This window comes from Protopterus annectens, chromosome 3.part1, assembly GCF_019279795.1.
Source record: "Protopterus annectens isolate FY-2018-M chromosome 3.part1, PAN1.0, whole genome shotgun sequence".
Taxonomy (NCBI): domain Eukaryota; kingdom Metazoa; phylum Chordata; order Ceratodontiformes; family Protopteridae; genus Protopterus; species Protopterus annectens.
Window position 1 is genome coordinate 625,164,689 of NC_056732.1, and position 27,868 is coordinate 625,192,556.

General features: G+C 40.2%; 1 long non-coding RNA gene across 1 annotated transcript in view; it reads left to right on the top strand.

The window, feature by feature from the left end:
• LOC122798225 overlaps positions 1 to 27,868 on the top strand; it is a 1,314,900-nt gene that overhangs the window by 729,285 nt on the left and 557,747 nt on the right. Inside the window, exon 2 of the long non-coding RNA XR_006364232.1 lies at positions 12,477 to 12,632. This is a non-coding gene — a long non-coding RNA (uncharacterized LOC122798225). The remainder of the gene's footprint in view (positions 1 to 12,476; positions 12,633 to 27,868) is intronic.

Genomic DNA, 27,868 nt, shown 5'->3' on the forward strand with positions numbered 1-27,868 from the left:
GACTCCCCAGACTCTGGAATAGACTGCCCATACATGTCAAGCAGAGCGCCTCTTTTTCCCTCTTCAAAAGAAACCTTGATGACTGGATGGGAGATAGGAAATTCACCTCAGGGATCACATCAGTTGCCCTGCTAGACAGGGGTCCAGGGAAATAAATATGGTGGGAAAAAATAGCCAAGGAATTGTTATGGCTAGGCTTGTATAGGCCCTAGGGCTGATAGCAAAGTATCAACCTATGAACCCTTTCGGAGTCCAGTATGCTGCAGAAATCTTCGTCTTCTGAGCCTTTGGCTGTCTCTGCCTCGGTTGGGTTCAGAGCCGTGATGGAGGCACCAGCTTCGGAGGAGGCCTCTTGCATTACCGAATCTTGACAAAAAATGACGTCTTCTCATCTGTCTACCGTTTCTCTCAGACCGATGGATACTCTTAGGCCTAGAAGCCAGGCCACTCCTAGAAAATCAGTCTCTAGCCACCATCTTGCTCCTGCTCCACCACCCCAAGCACAAATGCTTAACATGGTGGAGGATCTCATCTCCCTTATCAGGAGTAGTCAGGCCACAACTTCTAGAAGGAAAAGACACCCTTCTCCTGAAATTATGACAGAACAGGATTCTGAGGAATCTGATTATTCAGATTTTGAATAAGAACAACAACCTCTGACTGCTTATGAGGATTCAGATGCAGAGAAATCCATTCCTTCTGCCTCCCCACCAGAAGACCTTTCCTTTGGGGAAACCCTTCACACCCTCAGGGAACATTTCCAATGAGAATCTCATGATTTCCCCCAGTCTAAGAAAAGAGTAAGTGAGTTTCTGGACCTGCCCCAGCACAGACTCCTGGTTACACACCCTGTTTTAGAAGTGGTGGATGATGTTTTCCATGAATCCATCTTAGCCCCTGATGTCCTCCCACCTGCTCCCAGTAAACTTGACAGGTATTACAGAGTACTGGATTCTCACAAATACCTTTACATAAATCCTGCTGCAGACCCAGAGGTCATTACACAGGGATCTAAAGGAGCTAAGACTAGTTCTGCCAAGAATCCTATTCCATCTGGAAATTATTCCAGAGCTCTGGACAGATGAGGTAAAAAAGTATACACCTATTCAACCTTATCTATCAGAGCACTCAACTCTTAGTTCCATATGTTTAAATATCAACAACGCACTTTGGAACTATTAAAATAAAAGATTTCAACCTTTCCTGACTGTGCCAATTTGAAAGAGTTAACAGATTTACTGCACTCTACTTGTCAAGTGGCCAGATACTCTTTACACTGTGGATATGATGCCCTAAAAGCCTCAAACAGGGCAGCAGTGTCAGTATCTGTCATTAGGAGACATGCATGGTTGAAGGAACAGCTTTTCCCTGATCATGTCAAGACAAAAATAATTGATGCACCTCTGGATAAGGACCGCTTGTTCGGAGTAAAAGCAGAAGAGATGCTTAAAAAGATGGAAGACAAAGCAAAATCTATGCAAACAGTAAAATATTTCTTTCAGGTTCAACCTCCCAGGTTCAGCAGGAAGTTTTCCTCTAAACACTGGTCCTTCCCTGCACCTAGCAGACAGGGCCAAGGTAAGCCCCACAGGGACAGACCACCCAGGCCCCTATCCCAGGAGCAGCAGAGAACCAAACAGTGGACCACTTCTGCCCCAAAGGAAAGGGAGTTCTAAGCCATCCTTTTATGGCAAAACCTCTCAATGACTCCCTCTCCCCCCTCCTCTGACCTACTTTCACTCACCAAAAACTAGGAGGAAGGCTCTGCCTCTGCAAAGGGAATTGGCTCTCTGTAACAAAGGACCAATGGGTCTTAAAGATCATTTTTCAGGGGATACAAATTCTCTTTCAATGAACTCCCAATTCCAAGAGAGTACCCAGACTTACCTCCAAATCAGTGGGCAGAGGCATTGAAACAGGTCCAAACTCTCATATCCCAGGGGACAGTAGAACCTGTCCCCAATTAAATAGGCAAAGGCTTTTATTCCAGACTATTCCTTGTTCCCAGAAAAGAGGGAATTTGGTGCCCCATTCTTGACCTATCCATTCTGAACACCTCCCTGGTGTTACCCAAATTCAAAATGCTAACTTTGCAGCAGCTGCTGCCTATGCTGACAAATAATTCCTGGCTAGTGACCCTAGACCTAAAAGATGCCTACCTCCACATCCCCATAAGGGAATCCTGCAGGAAATTCCTGCACTTCAGAGCAGGCTCACAACACTTTCAGTTCTCTGCGCTACCCTTTGGCTTATCTACTGCACCTAGAGTATTCACCAAATGCTTAGCCCCGGCTATAGCATTTTGGAGACAGAGAAATATGCAGATTTACTCTTATAGGTTCATAGATTAGTACTAAGCTAACTGCCCTTGCAAGCCATTTTAAGCTTAGCCAATTATCCCTTGTGAGACTCAAACCCTGCACCTTGTGTTTGTAAGGCAAACACCTTAACCATTAAGCCACATTCAGGCAGAGTACAAAGAAAAGCTGCTCCAAGACCTTCTCTTTGTCAAAACCCTCCTAATTTCCCTAGGGTTCACCATCATCAAGATGAAATCAAAGCAAACACCCTCCAGGAAGATCATTTTCTTGGGAGCACTGTTCGACACAGCATCCCAAATGGTCTTCCTATCCCCAGAAAAGCAGAGCTTCCTGCCACTTTACTTTACCCAGCTGGTTTCCAGAAGTCACCTCACTGCAAGGAAGTTCCTGCAAGCTTTGGGGTACGTGGCATCTTGCATCCTTCTAATTCTTCTGGTCAGGCTTCACATGAGGAAACTTCAGTGGTATTTAAAGAACCTTTGGTGTCAGCACTCTCAGCGTCTAGAGACCTCTCTTCCTCTGATCCCCTGTATAAGGGCCATGTTTCTCTGGTAGGCAGGGGCCTGTGCCAAGAACAAGAGTCTTCCCTTCTTTCTCCACCCTACCAGGCAGATCATCACCATAGATGCCTCAGACATTGCTTGGGCTGCTCACCTACCAGGCAAGTGCACCCAAGGTCTTTGGGATGCCCAGCACCTTCCCTTAAACATCAGTCAGAAGGAAATGATGGCAGTACAAAAGGCTCTGACATCCTTCAAACCCCATCTCAGGCTAGAGGTTCTCATTATCAAAACAGACAACACCACAGTAATGTGGTATATCAACAAACAGGGCGGGACCCAATCTTATCCTCTGTAGAGGCTAGCCATGAACCTTTGGCTGACAGCCTCCTCCATGGGATTACACCTAATTGCCCAACACCTACCAGGGATCAACAACACCCTGGCAGACCACCTAAGCAGAAAATTTCTGGACCCTCCACGAATGTCAGCTCCACAGAAAAATCTTTTTGCAAATCATTCAGGAGTGGGGAACTCCAGAGGTGGATCTCTTTGCTTTGCACCTCAACCATCAGCTGAAAAAATTCTGTACCTGGGAGTATCACCACCTAGCATGGAAGGTGGATGCCTTGACCTTCCCCTGGATCTCCTTTTTTTGTGTACACATTCCCTCCTCTGCCTCTTATTCACAAGGTACTGATCAAGATAAGGGAGGAGGGACCAAAGGCCATCCTCACTGCTCCAGATTGGCCCAGACAGCATTGGTACCCCTTACTGCACAGCTTGACATTACAGCCTCCCAGGCAGCTTCCTCTGATGTCAGACCTCTTGACCCAGGTGGGTGGGGAAATGCTGCACCCAGACTTGCAGACTCTCAGACTGTCAGCATGGTTAATACTTTAAAAGCAAACATGGGGTCCCTGTTAAGCAAACCAGTCCTAGACATTATCACAGAGGCCAGAAGGCCAAGGACTAGAAAATCTTAAGTAGGGAAATGGAAAAGATTCTGCTCCTGGAGCCAGTCCAGGGGGGCCAGTACCTCACAATCTTCCATCCCTCTTATCCTGGACTACCTAGCCAAGTTACTCAATAGTGGCCTCTACTTCTCTTCTATTAAAATCCATGCCTCAACTGTTTCAGCTCATTTTGATACAGACCAGCCCCTCTTTTCCCATCCTTTGATTAAATAATTTCTCAGAGGGGCTTCTAATATCAGACTTCCCAGAAGGCCACCCACGCTAGCCTGGGACCTGAATTATGTTTTAGAAGAATGATCATACCACCATTCGAACCTGCTGCTTCAGCAGAATTGAGATATCTCTCCTGGAAGACTGCTTTCCTACTAGATGTCACCTCAGCCAGAAGAGTTTCAGAACTCCAGGCACTCATGGCCATGGAGCCCTTCATCATTTTCCATGCAGACAGGGTCTCCCTGAGGACTAACCCCTCCTTTATGCCCAAGGTGGCATCTGATGTGACCTTCAACCAGGCCATACATCTATGCACCTTCTTTCCTAACCCTCAAAACAAGGGGGAAATAATTCTGCACTCACTAGATATGCACATACAGCTCAGATACTACCTGGACTGTACTAAACCCTTCAGGAAAACAGACCAGCTTCTTGTCAGCTTTGACCCAGGGGCAGAGGGGAAGCCCATTTCCAAGCAAACCATTTCCAAATGGATATTGCACTGTATCCATTTCTGCTACAGACTACATGGGAAACCACCCCAAAGTCTATCCGTCCCCATTCCAGTAGGGCAGCCTCCACTTCCACAGCATTCCTCAGAGGAGTTCCCACCAGGGACATCTTGGAAGCTGCCACCTGGAACTCTGGCCATACCTTTACAAAGCATTACCACCTACCTCTTTTCTCTAAGGTAAGGGCAGGGTTTGCCTTTGCAGTTCTACAGGGCATGCTGACCCATGCCTAGGTCTCTAATACTTCCACCCCTCTCCTCAGCTTTGGGAATCCTCCCACAGGTGATGACTGCAACAGTGAAACACAAAGAACATAGTACAGTTCTGCACACTTACCATAAATGTAGACATTTGAGTGTCTTCACTGTTGCAGTCCTGGTTTCCCCTCCTTCCTTCTAACTTATATCCTCTTTCCTTAGGGGGACATAAGCTTCTCATGGTGGCTTTTAGCCACCAGGACCTCTTTACCATATTTCCTTGTGCTTCTGATGGGTTAGGGCAAGAAAAACTGATGTAATGACATTAGCTGCCTTGCTTTATAGCACTGATAACCTGACATCAGACTACAGGCGACAGTAGCCAATGCAGAAAAACATTGACTCTGGTATTCGGGCCGATCGAGGGCTACCACAGCAGGGATAACCCACAAGTGATGACTGCAACAGTGAATTCACTCGAACATCTACATTTATGGTTAGTGTACACAACTGTACTTTCTCCAGCCTCACTGTGACAACTAAAAATGTCAGTACATTAATATATTTAGCTAGCAGCAAAGCCTGCTTACTATTGTCAGGTATGTGAAATGTCTGTTTTGTAAGCAGTGCTGATACAGCCTTCACAGCTGAAATTTATTTATTTTGTATTCTTTGTTGATCTGATTATTCCCACTAGGCTGCTAGTCTCTTTTCTGTGGAAACCCATGGTGGTATTTATACTACTAGAGGAAATTTATTTGGCCAGGGCATCAGGGAACTTCCCCTACTCATGATTGTTGTGAGTGAGAACCATTTTGGAGGAGCAGTTCCTGTTTCCATTCCAGGTGCAGAGGCAGCCCAGAGAAACAGGGAGGCAGATGGCAAGAGGAGATGGAGTAGTGAAAGAAATGAAGGAGAAAGAAAATATTGAGACTAAAAAATGTGCACAGGATTCTGAGGAACTGTTCAAAGAAATCTGATTGAGATGACTGAGATAATGATGGATGTAGAATTACAACCCTCCAGTCAGGAGGGTTGGGGGGTGATTTACTTAAAGAAATGGTGGTGCAGAGTGAGCCACAAAATTAAGGAGATGTTTCCTGGGGACAGTATGGAGAAACAACAAAAGGCAGATACAGAGACAATCCTGAAGAATAGTGGTGAGATGGAAAGAAAAAAACATATTCATAGAAAGTAAAAGAAGGTAAAAGTGGAGGAGCAGAAAAGAAGGCAGAAGAAAATGAAAAACAGAAGTACGTGGCAAGGATTTAAAGTAAAGAAGACAAAGAAAGAGACTTATGCATTGTGGGGCAATTTAACAGCTCCTTTGGGTGTAAAAACACATGAGGTAAGAGCATTTATTCTTATTAACAGAGACATTTTGTGACATATTTGAGACTATTTTTATCAATATAAAATTTTCTTGGAGAATATGAAAATCAGAAAGACAATTTTGAACAGAGGTAGAAAAAGAGACTTTGAAAGGACATTTGAAACCTTTATAGAAAGAAGTACTGGACATTACAAATGTTTATGACAAAGGGGATTCAAGGACTGGTGGCTGAAATTGTAATATTGTGTTAAAAATAGAAAGAGAAAAAGTTGTATGTGGTAAATGTGGAGTGAATAAGGGTGCTGTAAAATACTGGGGACAACCCAAAACATGTTTTTTTTTCCAAAAAAGAAGGGCATTTGATAAGTAACTGCATCAAGAGAAACTGTTATATTTATGGGGAAATGGGACATGATGCAAAAAATCTGAATTCAAATGTTATAAAAGTAACAACATTGGACATTTATGGTTACATTGCAAAATTGCAAAAATGAAAATAACCATAGGGCTAAAGAAAAAGAAAGAGAAGAATTATGGATGGATTGTAAAAATGAAAATACAACTAAGGAAAAATAAAAAAGAGAAGAAAATGAACTAAGAGAAGACATTTTAGAAGTAACAGAATTAGAAGAAAAATTGGATGTGAAAAAATAACAAAGAGGACATAGAAGAAAATTCTGAAGTGATGAAGAAAACAAACTTGGCGTCAGTAAAAGAGAAAAAAATTATTCTACTGGTAAAATGGTAAAAGACAGAAAAAATATAATTTAAAGGGATAAGTACAAAATAAAAAAAAGAAAGGAAATGAATGAAAAAGAATACATGCAGCTAAAGAGTAGGGTTTGGTATAATGGTTAAGGTCTTTTTCAGTTTCTTTTTTTTTTATTGATAATTTGTCATATATTACAAGAAATCAAAAATGAAAATGATATATATACAATTGTAAAACCTATAAACTTTAAAAACATTATATAACTATATACATTGGTGTCTATTAAGAAGAAAGCCATAAATAAGTTTAAGGTGTAACCTGAAGTATGATATATAAGTTCATATATCTTTGTCCATTTTCTCAATTATTTCTAGTACTTTCATCCAAGAGTTGTATAAAGTTATAAGTCTGGTAGTTCTGTTCGTCAGAGTAGATATTTCCATTTGTCCAACTGTTCTAACTAAATTTTTAAATTCATTAAATGTAGATGGTTAAGGTCTTTGACTCACAAACTTAAGGTACAGTATTTAATTCTCACCTTTGGGAAATAAATTGGTTAGGCTTAGAATGACCTGTTAAGAAAGCTAGCCAGTAATTATTTCTGAAGTTGTGAAATCAGAAATCTAAAGAAAAGGTAAAAAGAAAAATTGACAGTGTTTTCTGTAAATGTGAATAGTATTAAGGAATTTTTGAGTAGTGTAATACATGTGATGTAGATGTAATTATATTAGAAGACACACGTTTTTATCAAATGAAAATCGATTAAAAACAGACAAACTATGGGGAACAAAGATAATCTGGAATTTGGGAAATGATAGATGTTCTGGAATAGATGTATTCTGTAGAAATACAGTAAAGATATTAGATGTAACTTTAGCAAAAATAGTGATATTAAACATTGCTAATTTAAAATGGAAAGAACAAGCGTACAAAATTATAAAAGTATATGTTTATCCTAACCGTGAAGAAAGAGAAAGCTTATTTAATCAGATGTTAGACTACATAGTGATAAATATGAATATTATAATAACTTTAATTGTGATTTAAGAGGCAAGCATAAACAGAAAGGAAATGATATAAGAAAAATGTTAGAAGTTATAATGTGGTAAGTTAAATCTTTATGACAAAACTTCATGGACTTACAAAGGGGGTATGTATAGAACTGAAATAGATTATTTTATAGTATCAGAATGTTTAGTTACAGGAGAAAAGGAGGTAGTTGAAACAGGATTTTCTGATCATCTTGCCATATGGCTACAAATAAAAGAAAATACTGAACAAATAGAAATAGGCAAAGGAATAAAAAGGATAAATGAGAAAGCATGGAATTAAGAAGGAAAGAAATTAGTAATGTAGTTATGGAAATATTATATTCCTATGAGAGCATTTTATAAAAATTGGTCTGAATGGCAGGTGATACTTAAATATACAAAAACTGTTTTTTACAGTGGCAATATTATGAGAAAAGTAGAGAAACAACAGTATAAAAGAACATATAAAGATGAATTGGAAGATTTAGAACATAGTATTAGTACTTTGTCAAAGAAAAATAATTATATGAAAGAAATCAAGAAAAAATACAAGAATTCTTATATAAGCAAATATATTTTTACAAAGAAAAGAGAGTATTGAGTATTGAGTTATTTAAGTAGATTAGTACAGGAAGATATTAGTGTAATAAGAAAAATAAAAAATGTAAAAGCAAAAATAGAAAGAATTTGGGAAAGGATTATGAATAGTGTAGTACAATATGCACAAGAAATGTTTAAAGAAAAAAGAAGGTAGTGAAAAAAACGTGGCAATAAAAAAGTTAACAGAAAAAGAGAATAAAGAGTTGGATAAGGAGATTTCTTTTAATGAGTTATATAAAGTATGAGGACAAGTAAATATAGATTTGGTTACAGACCCAGATAGAATAAGGTGTGAAATGTATAAAAAAATTAAGGGACTGGCAAAAAAAAAAAAAAATATATATATATATATATATATTTTTTTATTAAATATTTTGAATGAATGGTTAAATGAAGGTTTTATGTATAAAGAATTATGTAATGGAATACTTAAATTCATATGGCATAAGGAAGATAAAAGAGAATTAAAAAAATGGAGAGCAATAGTACTGATTAACAATGATTGCAAGATCTTTATGAAAATAATACAAAAGTGATTTGAAACTAAAATGGGAAATATTATGGAAGACAACATATGTATTGTATAAATGTGAAGGGTTGTCGAGAATTATTAATGATATAGAAATTGTGGGTGATATTGTGAACAGGAAAGAAGAAGCAAAAATCATGAGAGGAGACCTTAATATGGCACTTGACACAATTTGGCATGAAATTTTATGGGTAATAATGAAAGAACATAATATAAATGAGAAAGTTAGGAAATTATGTATGTCAACCTGTAGAAATAAAGTAAATATACTGGTAAATGGCTGGTTAAACCAAGAGGTATATATGAAGAGTAGTGTAAAACAGGGATGTCCAATGAGTTGCATACTCTTTGCATTAGTTATGAATGTGATAGCATGTGAAATAAATTACAAAATGAAGGAGGTGGGATATATAACACCTGAAGGGTTAAGAATTCCAGTTACGTTAACATATGCAGATGAGATTATAATAATTGCAATAATCACAAAAAGAAATTAGATAAAAGAAGTAATAATTAGCACAAATAAGTGTTTAGAGATGATAGAGATGGCTTTCAATAAAGAGAAGAGTAAAGGTTTAGATGAGGTATTAAAGATCAGGGTATATATTTTACAATTAATTAAATTGCTTTGTTAGGTATAAAATTTGGGAATAAAGATGTAAGTAGAATTCAATGGAAAAAATAGAAGAAATAAAGCAAACATGTATTTTCTGATATATAAAGTATTATTCAGAAAAAAAGGCTTATTTGATAAATTCAATGTTTATGGGAAAATAGCATACTTAAGTGTATTTTTGTTGTCAACAGTATTTGAAAATGAATTATTGCAGATATTTTTTTTCATTTATATCGGGTTCTACATTAAACCCAGTAAAAGGAGCAGTTTTGTATATGAATAAAGAAGAAGAAGGTTTAGGGTTAATTAACCCAGCAGTACATGCTGCTTCATTAAATTTGTATAAGCGTTAATGTGGATAAATGAAAAACAAAAGGTTAGTAGTAAAACTGTATAACTAGAAGTATGATACATTTTGAGGCATGGTAAACAGGACTAAAAGAGAAAAAGAGTGAATAAATGAAGAAATAAAATGTTACCAAGAAAAAATACTTTGTGGAAAATAAAAATCGATGATATAGAAAATGATAGAAAAGTATGGTATAAGAATGTAATGTTAAAACCTTACTAAGTAAAACAATGAAAAAATCTAACAGAGGAAAACAAAAACATAAAAATAAGAAGCAAATGGTGTAATCAGAAAGTAGAACATCAAGATTTTTGTGGAGACTGGTAATAGGTAAATTGCCAGTAAAAGGAAATATGTTATATAAAAAAAGTGACAGAATATGTTTACGTTGTCAAGAAGAAACTACAGAACGTGCATTTTTGGAATGTAAAAGATTGAAAAAGTTATGGGGAAAACTATGTAATAAAGATTTTTTTAAGATATAAAAGAAGTGGATAAAATAAACATGGATATGATTAAATATGGATATTATAAGACCAGAATTAAAGAATATGCTAAAATAATAGATAAAACTATTTTATGTTATAAGAGTTATATGGAATGAAAAAATAAATGAAATTATGTTTAATGGTAAATGGATTTTAGCAACAATATTAAGTAAAATCAGATGGTGGCTATGAAAAAAGGATAGGGGATTTAATAAGATGAAAATTTAGCATGATTATATAGGAAATTATGAATATGTACAAACAGATTTGTATATTTATATATTTGTACATATGCAAATATTTGTAAATATATGATATGTTGTAAATGCAGGTTGTTTTTGTGTATAAATAAAGGTGTCATGGTATATTTTACATCCACATAAGCTACCACCAACTTAAGTAGATGGGGCCTCGACTTAAAGTCTCATCCAAAGGATGACACACTCAGGAGTGCAGCATCCCCCATGCTGTGCTGCTGTGCCAGCAATCAGTCTACCCTGTATGGGAGTAGAATCCACAGCCTTCTGCACCAAAGGCAAATGTGCTACCTCTGGCACCACTGACACTGATCATCCATTTTATATTGTAACATAAAAAGAACAATAATCTGTTTCTTATGAAAGCTGTCATTATATAATGAATGAACTCAGTTTATAAAATCATAAAGGCAAATATGTTTTCAGCAGCCATGCATTTCTGCTTAATAGAAGAAATGGGATGTTTTGGGGGTGGCAGGCTCCCTCAAATATACAAATGATTGTTTCCTTGTATTTTTCTTTGTTTGTTTTTACATTTAACAATCATGCTATATATTGCTTTACAACTTTATATTTGGAATAGTGGTATTTTTAGAAGGGTGGATGTGATTAAGAGCTTTGCTGCAAATTGGTCGTATAGAACTCATCACTGAACTGCTTTGAGACAGCTCCACTGGCCTGAACTGCCCAACCTCCTAACCTACAATCAGCTCTGCCTCTGTCATTCTATCTATTACCTCCCCAATAAGTGTCCTGCCCTCAAAACCCTAGTACAACATCACTCAGCCAAAAGGCCTCTTAGATCATCAAGCAAACTACTACTAGAAGTCACCAACAGCTACAATAGCTTTGGAGACACACTGTATAGTAGTTTAGTGGCTAAAAAAAGGAACTCTCTCCCCACTAGCATACAAAACACATCATCCAAAGCCTCCTTTATAAACCTTATTAGGCAACATCTCAAGAAAGTTGGCAGTGCCATGATTGCTCCCCAGGCTGGTGAAAGCGGATAAGGTACACATACTAAACCTAGAGTACTTGATAATAGTTTTCGATCTTACTCACAAACACTGGCTAATCTACAATGTATGTACTGTACCTGTGTACTATGTATGTATTCTACCTATGTTCCAAATTTCAGCTGTACACCACAAATCTATTAATTACCTTTATTTTTAAATTAATATTTTCTTGTTTGTTCTCTCCACTGTAACTGTTGATGTGCTGCATACCACTGTAAAAACATGTCTTTTGTAATTTGTGTGTATACTGATCATGTCTAAATATCGAAATGTATCTGTAATTTTTCTATGTAGAGTTTTTCTCCTTGGACCTCTGCAGAAAAAGGGCCTTTTTGGCTCAGTCAGACACCCCTGGTTAACAAATGTAAAATAAAATAAATTATACAGTAATGTATGATCAAAAAGTAGAGGAGTGACAAATGTATTCTATGTCAGCCTTTCTTAAGTGGCATCTGCATTTTTGGAGCTGGGGTACTTATGCAGGGCAGTGTTGATCTCCAGTGCTAGGAAGTAAAACATTTTTGTTAAAAATAAACCACATACAATTTTGTTGAACTGTGCAGTTGTTATCTTTTTAATAAAAATGTAAATGCTGAGTATCATTTTAAAGCTAAGAGAAATATAAACCACAGCAGTACCAAATGATATACAAGTAACAAGAAATATAAGATATTGAATGATCTTATAATTTCACTGATTTATTTATCTAAAAGTTGTTTATGCAGATATTTATATATTTTATTAGCAGTGTAGGACAATGGACTGGAGACCTTATTTATTGAAAGATTGTTCTCTGTTTTTTTTTTTTTTTCTTTCTAGTGTGAGCAAATTCATTCTTGCCATGCAGGAAAATCACTACCACAACCTCTGCTAACTGGTATCCAGTGGAAATAACAGACACTGGAAAGAAGAAACAGACATTTTTGTATCTTTTATCTTTGATATATTGAAGAGGCGCCTTTTATAAATACCAAGGTATGCACAATACATCATTTTGAAAATGAATAAATTAAGGATAATGTGTGGACCACTCTGTAGATTAATGTCATCTGATTACAGAGTTGTGAGTGGGTGTGATGGCAACTATCTTTTTCCATGACGTTTTTAACCTTTACTCCCTGGAAGATTATACAGTTCAACCCCTATGAAAGTTTAACTCATACACAATTATACCACCTTTTTGTGTAATTCCACTTGTCACCAGTTGCCCCTTTTGGTATCATGGTATTATTTGGATCACTTTCATTACTTAAGTGACTTATCGATTTATACGGTACAACATATGATGGGATAGATTGTGAGGAATAAAATGACACTTGGATTATTTGTCCAGAATGCAATACTCTAGAGATATAAACCAGAATGCAATACTCTAGAGATATAAACCATTCTTTTCATTTGTACATATTTTAATATATACATTAATAATTTCATAACTGAGTGAGTACATACCTCTCAGCTGTCCAGATTTTCATAGAATGTCAAGATTTGTGCCTCATTTTTGGTCTGTTCCTCATATAGTTTGTGGTTTTCTGTTAAATCACTAAGAAGTGAAGATACTAAATAATGACAGATGTTTGAGTTTCAGACTTTCTAGCCTTCATAAAATGTGTGCTAACACAAAACCTGTTATTTTAGAAAATTGTATGCTTCTAAGTGCAATATTTAAAATCTGTACCTATTCTGGGGTCTTTGTCCTCCCCACTGTTTTTAGCTTTGTCCGGATTTCTTGTGCTAAGAGTTTGAGGGGTATAATTGAGTTACATTTTGAGGGGAATAGTAATGTTTTACCTGAGTATTTGCATGTTCTCTTTCTCTTTCTCTCTCTCTTTTTCATTATTAATACAACTATTTTTGTTTACATATTCCATTCTATGTTATATAAAACTTCACGTTTGTCTATATAGCTACATCCGTGTCACTTTCAATCATTGTGTGTTTTGTTTAACACTTTATCTTAGGTTCATAGGTGTATACTATGCTAATGACCACAAGGGCCTTTTTAAGCCTAGCCATGCATCCAAAATCTCTGACAAGTTCTGGTACCCTTGCTAAGCATAACAAACAGGGGCCTGGGAGATGAACAATTTACAGGCTGCCTTTCCCCATTACAGAATTTCCTGTTCCTCATCCAGTTGTCCATTTACACTTGAACTGGGTTAGGGAGAAGCTCTACTTCACATGGATAGAGAGCCTGTTTCAGAGATGGGGTAGTCTCTGGGATACTTGTCTCCAGCAGGCCCTATTTGTATCTCAGACAAGGTTTAAGACTTTAGAACAGGTAATTCTGGTGCTGTTTGTTTTGTGGATATGCAGGAGGTCCATCGAAGTAGGGTCTGGCAATGCCCTGTATTCCAGATGTAGATCTCCCCTCAACAGCCTGTAGGAGACAGAATAAAGGGATAGGGACTTGAGAGGTCTGCATAGGACATTTTACTTGCATCCTGGATTCTTTTAGTGAAGAACCTCTGTGGATGTTCCATTTTTTGCATATGCTTGGTTAGGTACATTCCAAAGGGGCATTGTACTTAATGATAAGTCTGATGAATGCTGAATACTCTGGAACAATGACTTCCTTGGACCTGGATGCCATACCATTGTTTATAAGTTGTGCAACATAGAAGGATTTCCTCATTACTGTAGACACATGATAGTCAAAGGCTAGATTACTGTCTATGTGTGTTCCTAAGTTCCTGACTATTGGGTCAGATCTAAGAGGTGTGTTGTCAATATGATAGTTACCAGGGGTGGATAACTTCCCAAAGGATACTATTGTGGATTTCTTGGCATTGAGTCCTTATCTGTGACACCAGTTGTTTATGTATGTCAGTCCTTCCTGGAGAACATTTGAGTCTGTACGGGACTCAATGACAGCTCCAAATTTGCAGTCATCTGCAATTTAGCCAGACAGAGATCATTGACATTGGCCTATGGGTGTGTACATAACCTCTTGAGTTTGTCAAAAACACATAAGTGGGGAATTGTGTCAAATGCCTTCCTTTTTGAAAATATCTGTTGTATTATTCACATTATTTGTCTCAGTTCTGCTGCAATATAACATTTCTTGTCTGCAGCCCACAGACTCATTCTTCTTCTTCCATTAAATAATGTATGCTCTGTGGTTTCTGTGACTTTATATTTACTAATTTGCAGTCTTCCTATAAGCATTTTAAATTCCCTTTACTTGTCACGGGTATTTTTTGGGCAAAATGCAATACAATGTCCCATGCCATAGATTTTTTCTCATCATTTCCCTTACACTGTTCAGACAGCTTAGCCCAACAATAGTTTCTTCAGCATGTTCTGTTAATTTAACCTAGGGCTAGCCTGTGACATTAACAGAACATGCTGGACAGACAGATATATCTCTCAGGGATTGTTGTTACTCTGGAATGAGCTTCCCATTCACATGAAACAGAGCTCCTCACTGACCTTATTCAAGTGTAACCTGGACAAATGGATGGGAGACCACAATTTCACCACGGGGGTGGCACCTATGTCCCTCATGGACAGGGGTAGTTGGTGTTTATCATAGACAGCTCTGTGAATTACATTCATCAAACCAAAGACAATTGATGCAGCTCAGGATTAACATGATTAGACTTGTAAGGGCTCTAGGGCCACTAGCCTAGTAACCTCCTATGAACATATAAGAAATATTCTGCAAAACCTTCGTTCAACTTGTGTTGTAAAAAAGAAAAAAAAAAGAACTTTTATCTAATTTTGTTTCTCTCTTACTTTCCTTTTTCTGGATCTCCATTTTTCCCATTTTTGTTTCTATTTTACCTTATATATCATACCAAGTATAAAGCTTTGTTTAAATTTTTTTCAAATATAATTAAAAATGAAATAATATTAAATGTGACTTATGATGGGTTCTTTCCAGTTCCTTCACCTCACTGTTTCTGTATAACATGCTTCTTTTTTACAGGATTCAACATTACTAAGTCAACAACTCATTTGTTCATTCATTCCCTAATGGCTACTTTACTCAGTTCAAAGCCTTGATAGAGGAGAAGACTCTGAGTCTGACACTCCATGGACCGATGGAACAGAAACTTATTCTGAGTGGGAGTCTGAAGTCTGGCCAGTCACATACACTAGGATTCCAGGGATCCGGAGACAGAAGCTCATTGTGAGCAGGATGCTATTCTATCACATACAGACACAAACACACACACACACACACACACACACACACACACACACACACACACACACACACACACACACACAAAATAACACACGAGTGTACAATTCTGTGTAACATACTAGCAATGTTCAAAATGTCCAAAAATCCCTATCTGCAATAGAGTTCCCCACAGGGCAGGCAAACCTGCTACCACACAAAAAACCTTGTTGGTTTACACACTTTCATGCTGGCAAGGTCCCACCAAAAGGAGCTTGTACAGCATCCAAACCTCTTATTGTCATATTATGATTATGATCTGTGGCCATTGTCATGTCTGTAGAGTTACACATGTTTATGGCTCACTCATAGGCATAAAAGCAGATCATAGCACAGTGGTGATAGGCAGCTTAGTTTGATGTAGGTTCATAGATTAGCACAAGACTAACATCTCTTGTGTGCCATTTTAAGCCTAGCCAATTACCTCATGCGAGAATCAAAATCATCACCTTGAGCCTGTAAGGGAAACACCTTAACCTTTATGCCAACCACATCAGACCTAAGGTTTGATATAATTTACTAAATTATATGTCACTGCTGTGTTCATAACACTAAGCATGATGTTCTTCATCCCACATTGCTGCAGTCCTAACACTTGGGTAGTCCGCTGTCCCTCGGTCGGCCCGAATATCAGAGTATAAGGCTGACGTCGGTCAGGGCGCATTTGACTGACATCAGAACGTCAGGGTACAAATGCGCATGACCGACGTCATATCCTCAGTCTTTTTTGCCGCATGGTCCGATGCAGAAGCAGTGTTGCAAGTGCCGTTCGGCGTTCTGAAATTTTTCGGAGTTTCAGACCGAAGTCAGAGTTGGTTAAGTACCCGTTGGGGAATATTTTGGTTTTTCTTGCCTCAGTGGTTTACCGGATGTCAGAAAAAGTGAATAACTGTATTTCTTGTGGGAAACAGATACCGCATAGGGATTACCATAATTTGTGTATTCCTTGTTTGGGACCTGAGCACGACGTTGTTGGGTGCCGCTTTTGTGCTAGGTTCAATAAACGCACTATAAAGCGGAGGTTGGATTGTGCCAGGTTGGTCTTTGGGAAGCGGTGCAATTACAAAATGCCGTCGGATGCTCCGACGCCGGCTTCCTCAAAGAAGCGCAAGGACAAGGCAGTTAAATCTAGGTTAGAGGAGTCGTCCGAACCGGACGCCGGTTCTTTAGAGGCGTCAGTGGAACCGGTGGTTCCGACTGAGGCCTCTCTGGAGTCTCAGGGGGAAACTTTGATTTTACAGGATGTGGCCTCCCAGGAGGCAGGTCAGGCTGTAGGGGCTTCTCAGATTACTGTTCTCCCCTCCCTTCCTAAGGGGTCTAGGCCCTCTCTTTCTGCTTCCAAGGCTTCTCCTAGAGGCAGGTCTAGTTTAGCTTCTGTGGGTGTCACTCCTAGTTCTTCAGGTTCTGTGCCCAAGAAGCACATGCTTAAAATGGCAGAAGATTTAATTACTTTAATTAGAGGCTCTATGCCCCCTCCTGATAAAAGGCCTAGGATGGAACCAGTGTTGGGGGATTGGGAGCAGGCTTCGGATGTGTCTGAGTCTTCGGCTGAAGACTTACAGGAGTATGCTCATTATTCTGATTCTGATGTGGATGATTCTACTCCTTCAGCTTCTCCTCCTGAGGATTTTTCTTTTTCTGAGACCCTTCACTCTATGAGAGAGCATTTTAAATGGGAAGGTCAGGACTTCTCTGATTCCAGGAAAAGGCTTAGGGAATTTTTGTTTTTACCCCAGCATAGGTCTTTGGCTATACCTCCTGTTCTAAATGTGGTGGAAGATGTTTTTGCAGAGGCTTCTCTTAATCCTGATTCTTTGCCTCCTGCTCCTGTTAAACCTGATAGGTATTACAGGGTACCTGAAGCTCATAAGTATCTTTTTAAAAGTCCTAGGGCAGACCCTGAAACTGTTAGCCAGGGGCCTAAGGGTGTTAAGGCTTCTGTTGTCAAGAATCCGGTTCCTGCGGATAAAGAGGCTAGGGCTTTGGATAGATGGGGAAAGAAAGTTTATACTTCTTCCACTCTAGCCATGAGAGCTTTGAATTGCCAGTTTCACATGTTGAAATATCAAAATTATCTCCTTTCACAGTTGAAATCTAAGGTTGATGCTCTGGCGGAAGGTACTGATTGTAAAGAGTTACAGGATTTAGTGCATGTTTCTGAACAGGTGGGTAAGCACTCTTTGCAATGTGGTTTTGATGCTGTACAGGCCTCGTCCAGGGTGGCTGCCACTGGGTCAGTTCTTCGCAGGCATGCCTGGCTGCGGGATCAAAATTTATCTGACCATGTTAAAACTAGGATTTTGGATGCCCCTTTGCAATCTGATGTCTTGTTTGGTTCTCCTGTTGAGGCAGTTTTAAAGAAAATGGAAGACAAGGCTAAGTCTATGCAGACTGTTAAAGAATTTTTACAGGTTCAGCCTCCGAAGTTTAGTAGAAATTGGCCTACTAAGGGGTGGACGTATCCTTCTTATGATTCCCAGTCTAGGGGTAGATCTAGACGTGGCAGGGGCAGAGGTCAGGGCTCTTTCAGGCCTAGGACAGGGAGTTCTCCTGCACAGTCTTCAGGTGAGGGCAGGGGTCAGTCCTTTCGTAAACAAACCCAATGACCTACCTTTTCAGCTGCCAGAACCTTTTCGCCTGGCAGCACCTTTGGGAGGAAGGTTGGCACTTTTCAAAGAAAATTGGAGGTTGATTACCCAAGACAGATGGGTATTGGACATCATACATCACGGTTACAGGTTTTATTTCCATACCTTGCCTCCTTTCAAGGGCATGCCAGACATTCCTCCTCAACAAAGAATAGAGGCTCACAAGCAAATTTCTCTGTTACTCCAAATAGGGGCCATACAGCCGGTTCCTATGCCAGAAAGAGGCCTAGGATTTTATTCTCGCCTGTTCCTTGTACCAAAAAAGGGGAACATGTGGAGACCAATTTTGGATTTATCTATCCTCAACACTTATCTGGACATTCCCAAGTTCAAGATGTTGACATTACAACAACTTTTACCTCTGCTGGGCAAGGATCACTGGATGGTAACTTTGGATCTCAAAGAGGCATATCTTCATGTTCCTATCAGACTAAGTTGCAGGAAGTATCTGCGTTTTCGGACTGGGACTTCTCACTATCAGTTCTCTGCATTGCCCTTTGGCTTATCTACTGCCCAGAGTATTTCTGAAGGTTCTGGCTCCAGTGATAGCTTTCTTCAGGCTGAAAGGAATACAAATCTATCCTTATTTGGACGATTGCCTGATTCTGGCTCAAGGAAGGGAAGAGCTTCTTCGTCATTTGGAATATGTGATAGCAGTGCTAAGATGCCTGGGGTATTCTGTGAACGAAATAAAGTCCAGTCTAGTACCCTCTCAAGACATGTGCTTTCTGGGTGTAAGACTGAATACAGCATCCCAGATGGCCTTTCTAACCCCGGACAAACAAAAGAATCTTTCCCTTTACTTCCATCATCTATCTCTTCAGTCCGGGCTGACTGCAAGGACAGTCCTTCAAGCCTTAGGGTTCATGGCATCTTGTATTCTGGTGCTTCCCAATGCCAAACTGCATATGAGGAAGTTGCAATGGTATCTCAAGAATGTATGGACACAGCACTGCCAGGATCTGGACACTGTCATTCCAATAATACCTTGCATTCAAAAGGAATTTTTGTGGTGGGCTCAGGAATGTCACCTAAACAAGGGACTCTCTGTGACCCGGCCAGAGGCGAGTCAAATTTTAACGACAGATGCCTCGGACAAAGCTTGGCGAGCTCATCTAAACGGAAAGTGGATACAAGACAAGTGGCCTCTCAGACTACAGCATCTACATATCAACTTGAAGGAGATGTTAGCAGTCCAGTTTGCATTAATAGCTTTCAAGGATTTACTTCTTCCAGGGCAGGTGTTGATTCTAACAGACAACACAACTGTCATGTGGTACATCAACAAGCAAGGGGGAACACATTCTTATCCTCTATGCAGGCAAGCAATGATTTTGTGGGAGACTGCTCTCAGTTTACAACTAAATCTTCAGGCAAGGTTTCTGCCAGGAGCACAGAACTCCTTAGCAGATGTGTTAAGCAGACAAATCATGGATCCCCACGAGTGGAAACTGGGTCTTCATGTATTTCAGAAATTGACAGTGTCCTGGGGAACTCCAGACATAGATCTGTTCGCTTCTCCACTAAACCATCAGCTGCCAAAGTTTTGCACAAAGAGGTTTCATCCCACAGCCTGGAAAGTGGATGCTCTTTCTTTCAGTTGGAAAAATCTTCATGTGTATGCCTTCCCACCTCTGCCTCTCCTCCCAAAGGTACTTCTGAAGGTCAGACAGGACAAGCCAAGGATGATTTTGATAGCTCCAGATTGGCCTCGGCAGCACTGGTACCCATTACTGAGAAGTCTAGTGCGGAAGCCTCCATGGCCTTTGCCTTTGATTCCACATCTGTTGTCCCAGGAGGACAGTCATTTGCTCAATGTCAAACTTCACTCTCTTCATCTAACAGCTTGGCATATTCTGTTTTAAACCATAGAGGGTCTCAACTTCCACAACAAGTTTTGAATGTGATTTTGGAAGCTAGAATGCCTAGTACAAGGAAAGTGTACGCAGATAAATGGAAGAGATTTTTGTTTTGGAGTGCAGCTAAGGATTTGGATGTTTCTGAGCCTGATTTAAGTGTGGCTCTTCAATATCTTACTGAGTTATTAGACAAAGGTTTGTCCTTCTCTTCTATTAAGATTCATGCTGTAGCAATTTCAGCTCACTACGACTGTGACCCACCATTGTTTTCTCATCCTTTGTTCAGGCAATTTCTTAGAGGGGCAAAGAATATAAGACCCCCACGAAGGGCTCCTACTCCTGCTTGGGATCTCAATTTTGTGTTGGAGAAACTCACTCTACAACCTTTTGAGCCTGCAGCTACTGCTGAGTTGAAATATTTGTCATGGAAGACTGCTTTTTTGTTGGCCATTACCTCTGCAAGAAGGGTTTCTGAATTGCAGGCCCTTATGGCAGTTGAGCCTTTCTTAATTTTCCATAAGGATAGGGTATCTTTACGTACTAATCCTTCCTTTATGCCTAAAGTGGTTTCTAGTGTGGCTTTAAACCAAACTATTCATTTGCCTACTTTTTATGCAAATCCCCAAAATAAGGGGAAAAGATTTTGCACACTTTAGATGTACACAGGCAGTTGCGATATTATTTGGACAGAACTAAAGGGTTCAGGCAATCTCAGCAGTTATTAGTTTCTTTTGCTTTGTGCTCTCAGGGCAAGCCCGTGTCAAAACAAACTATTTCTAAGTGGATTGGATTTTGCATTGCTTTCTGTTATTCCCATCATGGCAAAGAGATTCCAGCTGGGATTAGGCCTCATTCCACTAGGGCTACTGCCACTTCAACAGCTTTTTGAGGGGGTGGCAACTAAGGATATTTTGGAGGCAGCCACTTGGAGTTCAGTGCATACCTTCTCTAGGCATTACCACCTTCCATTGTACTCTAAATCCAGGGCTGGGTTTGCCACTGCTGTGTTGCAGGGCATTCTGGCAGCTCCTGCTTCATTATAGTTTAGCCATCCTCCCTTACCTCTGCTTTGGGATTCTACCCAAGTGTTAGGACTGCAGCAATGTGGGATGAAGAACATAGTACAGTTTTGTACCTACCATAAATGTAGATGTTCGAAGATCCACATTGCTGCAGTCCAATTTACCCTCCCTCCTTCCCCTCTGTAGTTTGAGGTGGTTGTGTGGGTTGGGTTATCCATATGAGGTATATGGTGTTTATTGTATATATTGTATATATTGTACATATTCTTGGTGTTAGGCTGGTTGGTTGTTTAGCTGTTGCCTATGGGTTTTGACCTTTTTTCTTTAGGGTCTTCTGACATCTGGGGCAAGAAAAGACTGAGGATATGACGTTGGTCATGCGCATTTGTACCCTGACGTTCTGATGTCAGTCAAATGCGCCCTGACCGATGTCAGCCTTATACTCTGATATTCGGGCCGACCGAGGGACAGCGACCCAAGTGTTAGGACTGCAGCAATGTGGATCTTCGAACATCTACATTTATGGTAGGTACAAAACTGTACTTTATGCATGTTACTGTCTCCTGAGCACATTAACACCTAGAACCAGGGTACTGGGCAGTCATGTTGATATATGGTGGTGTACTAGATATGGTCAGTATGTATATATAGAAATATATATGTGTATATATATATATATATATATATATATATATATATATATATATATATATATATATATATATATATACATATATATATATATATATATATATATATATATATATATATATGAATCTCAGAGCCCCTATTTTCTGCTGCAGTAAGCTCTTTTGTATGTATGAAATTTATATGCCTGTTCTATCATATTTTGCCAGAGCAGGTTGTACTTTCAAGTGATCTCCACAGTGGCACAACCCTGAGTAAAGTACATAAATAGCAGAGTCAGCTTTAACATCAGACAGTATGTTTGATGGATGTCACTCACATATTTGAGTTATAAAAGGCCACTGTAGCTTGATTTTGAGTTTTGTCAACAGTTTCTTTTTTAACCAAAGGACAAAAAGGTCATACAGACAAACCATTTATTAAAATTACAAGAAAGACCCAGCAAAGCTAGAATCTTTACTGTGTAATACTTTAAACCTTCTGTTGTTGAGGCTTATGGGGTGCATGTAAAGGACTTCATTAAGGACACACCACTGTTTCAGCTACATGACTTCTGAATTCCCAAGACGTTTTACTTTCATTTTTAAGTCTTCAGTGGTGCATTTTGCAACACTAAAGACATAAAAAAGTGAAAGTAAAAACAGTGGCATGTCTTTAGGGGATCTTTTACATAATTCAATAGGTCTCCACAACTGGAAATGTATGGTATTACACAGCAAAGATTTTAGCTTTGCAGGGGCTTTCTTGTAATTATATATTTTTGTTATATTCTGTTATAGTTGGCATGGTGTATTTTAGGAAGGTGTGTGCTTTTCCAGTTATACGTGTTGAATTATTTTTGAAGGGGTTGCATGCCCATGATTTTTCCTTTCCATACGTTTGGCCTCCATAGCATGCCACTCTTCAGTTTCCTAGTCTGGGCAGATCTTCACTAGCATGATTTACTAAACAGTTTTCTTATGAATGCAGCTACAATTGATCTAAACCACTTTCCATGAATAGAAGAAACTGCAAAAGGAAGAGACCTGAATCTAAGACAATCCCCCATTTCTGAATAAATCTTAATTCTGTGTTCATAGGTAGTGCTTCAGTGATAGTAGGGGCATCTCATGGTGGGGAAACTATCAAATAGACTCCACCTCAGATTTTCTTCCTCCCCTGGCAGTATAGGTGAAGACATCATAATGGGAAGATGTTCTTTGTGTTTCACTGTTGCAGTCTTCACACTTAGGGTATCCTGCCAGGGCTAGCCCTCAGTTGGCCCGAATACCAGAGGCTTAGCATTTCTGCGTTAGTTGCTGTTGCTCCAGGACTGATGTCAGGTCGTCAGTGGCATAAAATCAGACAGCTGACATCATTACATCAGTCTTTCTTGCCGAGGAGCCCGAAGCAAAAGCAGTTCACACGAGTGCCAGTCAGCCGATACCCGAGTTTCGTTTCCGAATTGAAGTTGAAGTTTTCTAAAGCTAAGTACCCCATTGGGATCCTTTTTTCTTGCTCTAATCAATGTCGGAAAAAGTTAACAATTGTCTCGCCTGTGGAAAGCAAATACCACACAAGACTTCCATTCTTACTGCATCACCTGTTTAGGCCCAGACCATAACGTACCTCACTGTCACTTTTGTGCTTTGTTCAATGCCAGAACTGTATGTCGTTGTGCCCTTATTGTAGCTAAATATTTTTGTTCTCCGTCCCCGTATTCCAATATGACTTCGGTAAGCCATCTGACTACTGATCTTCTGAAAAAACGTAAGGATAAAGACAGAGACAGACCACACAGGTCCAAAACTGCTGATGATGTTTCCGTTAGGTTAGTTGTCGGTTCTCCGGTCCTAAGTGAGGCATTTTCGCAGCCCTTGATGCCCGCTTCTGTGGATTCACAGGCTGCTAACAAGACCCATTTGGAGTCCAGTATACTGTGAGACTCTCCTTTGACTAAGGATCCTGTGGATGTCTCTACCTTGGATGAGTCCTGTGTCGCTGAGCACGCCGAGGAAGTTCTTCGCACTACCGATACTCGACACAAACCAACCACTTCTTTTCGCGTCTTCAGTTCTTTCTAAAACTACCGAGTTTCTAAGGCCCAGGGTATGAACTACACCTAAAAAACCGACAACCCAAGTGCTTGCACCTGCTTCCATGCCTCAGTCTCAAATGCTTAAAATGGAGGAAGACCTTATCATGCTTATTAGGGGAAGCCAGCCTACCCCTTCCAAAAGAAAAAGAGACTTGTCCCCAGCAGTTTTATCTGATCAGGAGACTGATGACTCTGAGGTTTCTGAATATGAAGACACGCAACCCCTATTTGTCTTATAAGGATTCAGATGCAGAGGAATCCTTTTCTTCTGCCTGTCCTCCAGAGGATTTTTCATTTGATGAAACCCTACATACTTTAAGGGAGCATTTCCAATGGGAATATCAGGACTATCCTCAGTTCAAAAAGAGACTCAGGGAATTCTTAGATTTACCACAGCACAGACCTTTAGCCATTCCTCCTCTCTTGGATGTTGTGGATGATGTCTTTATGGAATCCAGTTTGACTCCTGAAACCCTTCCTCCTGCTCCCAGGAAACCTGACAGGTATTACAGAGTCCCTGACTCTCACAAATTCCTTTTCAAAAATCCTACTGCTGACCCAGAGGTCATCTCACAAGGACCTAAAGGAATTAAAACAACCACAGCTAAGAATCCCAAACCCTCGGGCAGAGATTCCCGAGCTTTAGACAGATGGGGTAAAAAACTATGCATCTCTACAACTCTTGCCATTAGAGCACTAAATTGTCAGTTCCACATGCTGAAATACCAGCAACATACCATGGAACTCCTCAAACAAAAAATATCTACCGATCCTACTTGTGCAGAAAATAAAGAATTACAAGAGCTTATGCATTCTGCAAGCCAAGTTACTAAAACTAAACACACCTTGCAATGCGGCTTTGATGCCATAGAAGCATCTTGCAGGGCAGCAGTCACTGGTTCTGTATTTAGAAGGCATACTTGGCTTAAGGAACAGACCTTGCCAGACCATGTCAAATTAAAACTATTGGATGCACCATTGAACAAAGACAATTTGCTTGGTACCAAGCCAGAAGAGGTCTGAATAAAGATGGAAGAAAAAGATAAATCTATGCAGGTCCAGTCTCCGAGGTTCAGTAGGCATTACCCCTCCAAGCACTGGTCCTTTCCAGTCCTCTCCAGGCCAGCTCAGCCAAGACCTAGAGCAAGCAGACCCAACTGACAGCAGTCCCAGGGAATGCAGAGATCTAAACAGTGGAGTTCCTCCACTTCAAAAACAGGGAGTGCTAAGCTACCCCCTTATGGAAAGAACTCACAATGACTTTACACCTCCACCCCTTACCTCTGCCCACCTACTTGTGCCCCTAGGAGGAAAACTCTCATCCCATGCAAACAACTGGGCCTCTATTACCAATGACCAATGGGTCCTCAACATAGTGTCCCAGGGATACAAATTTTATTTCCACACTCTGTCAATCCCAAAAGGATTCCCAGATCTTCCTCCAAACCAGTGGGGAGAGGCCAAAAAGAAGTCCATTCCCTGCTGTCCATGAGGGCAATACAGCCTATTCCTGCAGATCAGATAGGCCAAGGTTTCTATTCCAGGCTTTTCCTGGTACCCAGAAAAGAGGGCACCTGGCTCCCAATCCTTGATCTATCAGTTCTAAACACCTTCCTGGTGATGCCAAAATTCAAAATGCTCACCCTCCAACAGCTTCTTCCTATGCTTTCCAAGGATGCTTGGTTAGCCACCCTTGACCTAAAAGAGGCCTACCTACACATTCCAATCAGGGAATATTGCAGGAAATATCTACGTTTTAGGGCAGGATCTATGCACTTCCAGTTCTCTGCGCTTCCCTTTGACTTATCCACTGCTCCCAGAGTTTTCACAAACTGCCTGGCTCCAGCCATTGCTTTTTGCAGACAAAGAAGAATTCAAATTTACCCCTACTTAGATGACTGCCTGATTCAGGCAGAAAGTCAGGGAAAGCTGTTACAGCACCTGACCTTTGTAAAGGACCTACTGACCTCCCTAGGGTATACTATAAATGAAAAGAAATCAAAACTAGTCCCCACTCAAAAAATTGTATTCCTGGGAGCAAGCCTGGACACAGCATCCCAGATGGCATTCCTTACTCCAGAAAAACAAGCCTACCTGACAGGCTACTTCTCTGAACTAGCCACCAGAACCCAGTTATCCACAGGGAAAATCCTACAAGCTGTAGGGTTCATGGCCTCCTGCAGTCTACTCATTCTATATGCCAGACTGCATATGAGGAAACTAAAATGGTACCTAAAAAGCCTTTGATATCAACACTCTCAGGACCTGGAAACTATCATACCTATGATACCCTGTCTAAGGAAAGATTTTCTTTGGTGGGCAGCAACATGCAATCACAACAAGGGTCTTCCCTTCTCATAACCCCAAGTGACCCAGACCCTCACCGCAGATGCATCAGATTATGCCAGGGTGCACACCTGGACAGCAAGTGCATTCAGGGCCATTGGAACCCAAATCAAATATATCTGCACATCAGCCAGAAAGAGATGCTAGCTGTTCAGCATGCTCTGACAGCTTTCAGACCCCTACTCTCCCCAGGGCCTCTAGTGATCAAAACAGACAGCACCACAGTGATGTGGTATATCAACAACCAGGGAGGAACTCACTCTTATCCTCACTGCAGGCTCGCCATGACCCTTTGGCACACGACTTCAGCCATGCAAATTCACCTGCTAGCACAATTCCTGCCAGGCTCCCTAAACTCTCTGCCAGACAACTTAAGCAGAAACCTGCTAGACCCACATGAGTGGCATCTAGACCACAGAACCTTCTAACTTCTAACCCAGAAATGGGGCACCCCAAAGGTGGATCTCTTTGTCTCCCACAACAATCACCAGCTCAGAAAATTCTGCACCAGTAAACCTCACAGCAGCTTGTCACCCCTGCCACCATGGCACCTACCTCATATCCCAACACTCCTGACCCAGAAGAATGGAGAATTCATGCATCCACAATTGCAGACCCTGAACCTGGCAGCCTGGCTTATTCCCTGACCTCTCCTCCAGCTGCCAGCCTAAGCAAACAAGTCCTGGATGTTATGCATGAGGCTAGATGTCCCAGCACTAGAAAATCCTATGCTGACAAGTGGAAATGTTTTTTCACCTGGATCCAGGCTAAAGGAGCTGAAACAGCACAACCCTCCCTACCTCTCATCATGGATTACTTAGCAGACCTACTACACAGGGGCCTATCCTTCTCTTCTATTAAAATTCAAGCCTCTGCCATCTCTGCTCTTTACTCTCTTCTCACACCCTCTCATCAAACAGTTTCTAAGAGGGGCTAAAAATTTAAGGCCACCCAGAAGAGCTCCTACCCCAGCTTGGGACCTTAACTTTGAGTTGTAAAAACTCACCATACCCCCCCCCCCCCTTTCAGCCTGCATCTTCAGCAGAGATAAAAAATCCTCTCTTGGAAAACAACCTTGCTTCTGGCTATCACTTCAGCTAGAAGAGTTTCAGAGCTACAAGAATTCATGGCTGTAGAGCCCTTCATAATTTTCCATGCTGACAGGGTCTCCCTCAAGACTAACTCAACTTTCATGCCTAAAGTGGTGTCCAGTGTGGCTCTCAACCAATCGGTCCATTTGCCCACCTTTTTCCCTAACCCACAAAACAAAGGGGAAAGAATTCTGCATTCTCTAGATGTGCACAGACAGCTCAGATTCTACCTGAATTGGACTAAATCTTTTAGGAAAACTGACCAATTGCTAGTCAGCTTTGCAGCAGGGGCAGAAGGCAAGGCCATATCCAAACAAACAATCTCCAAATG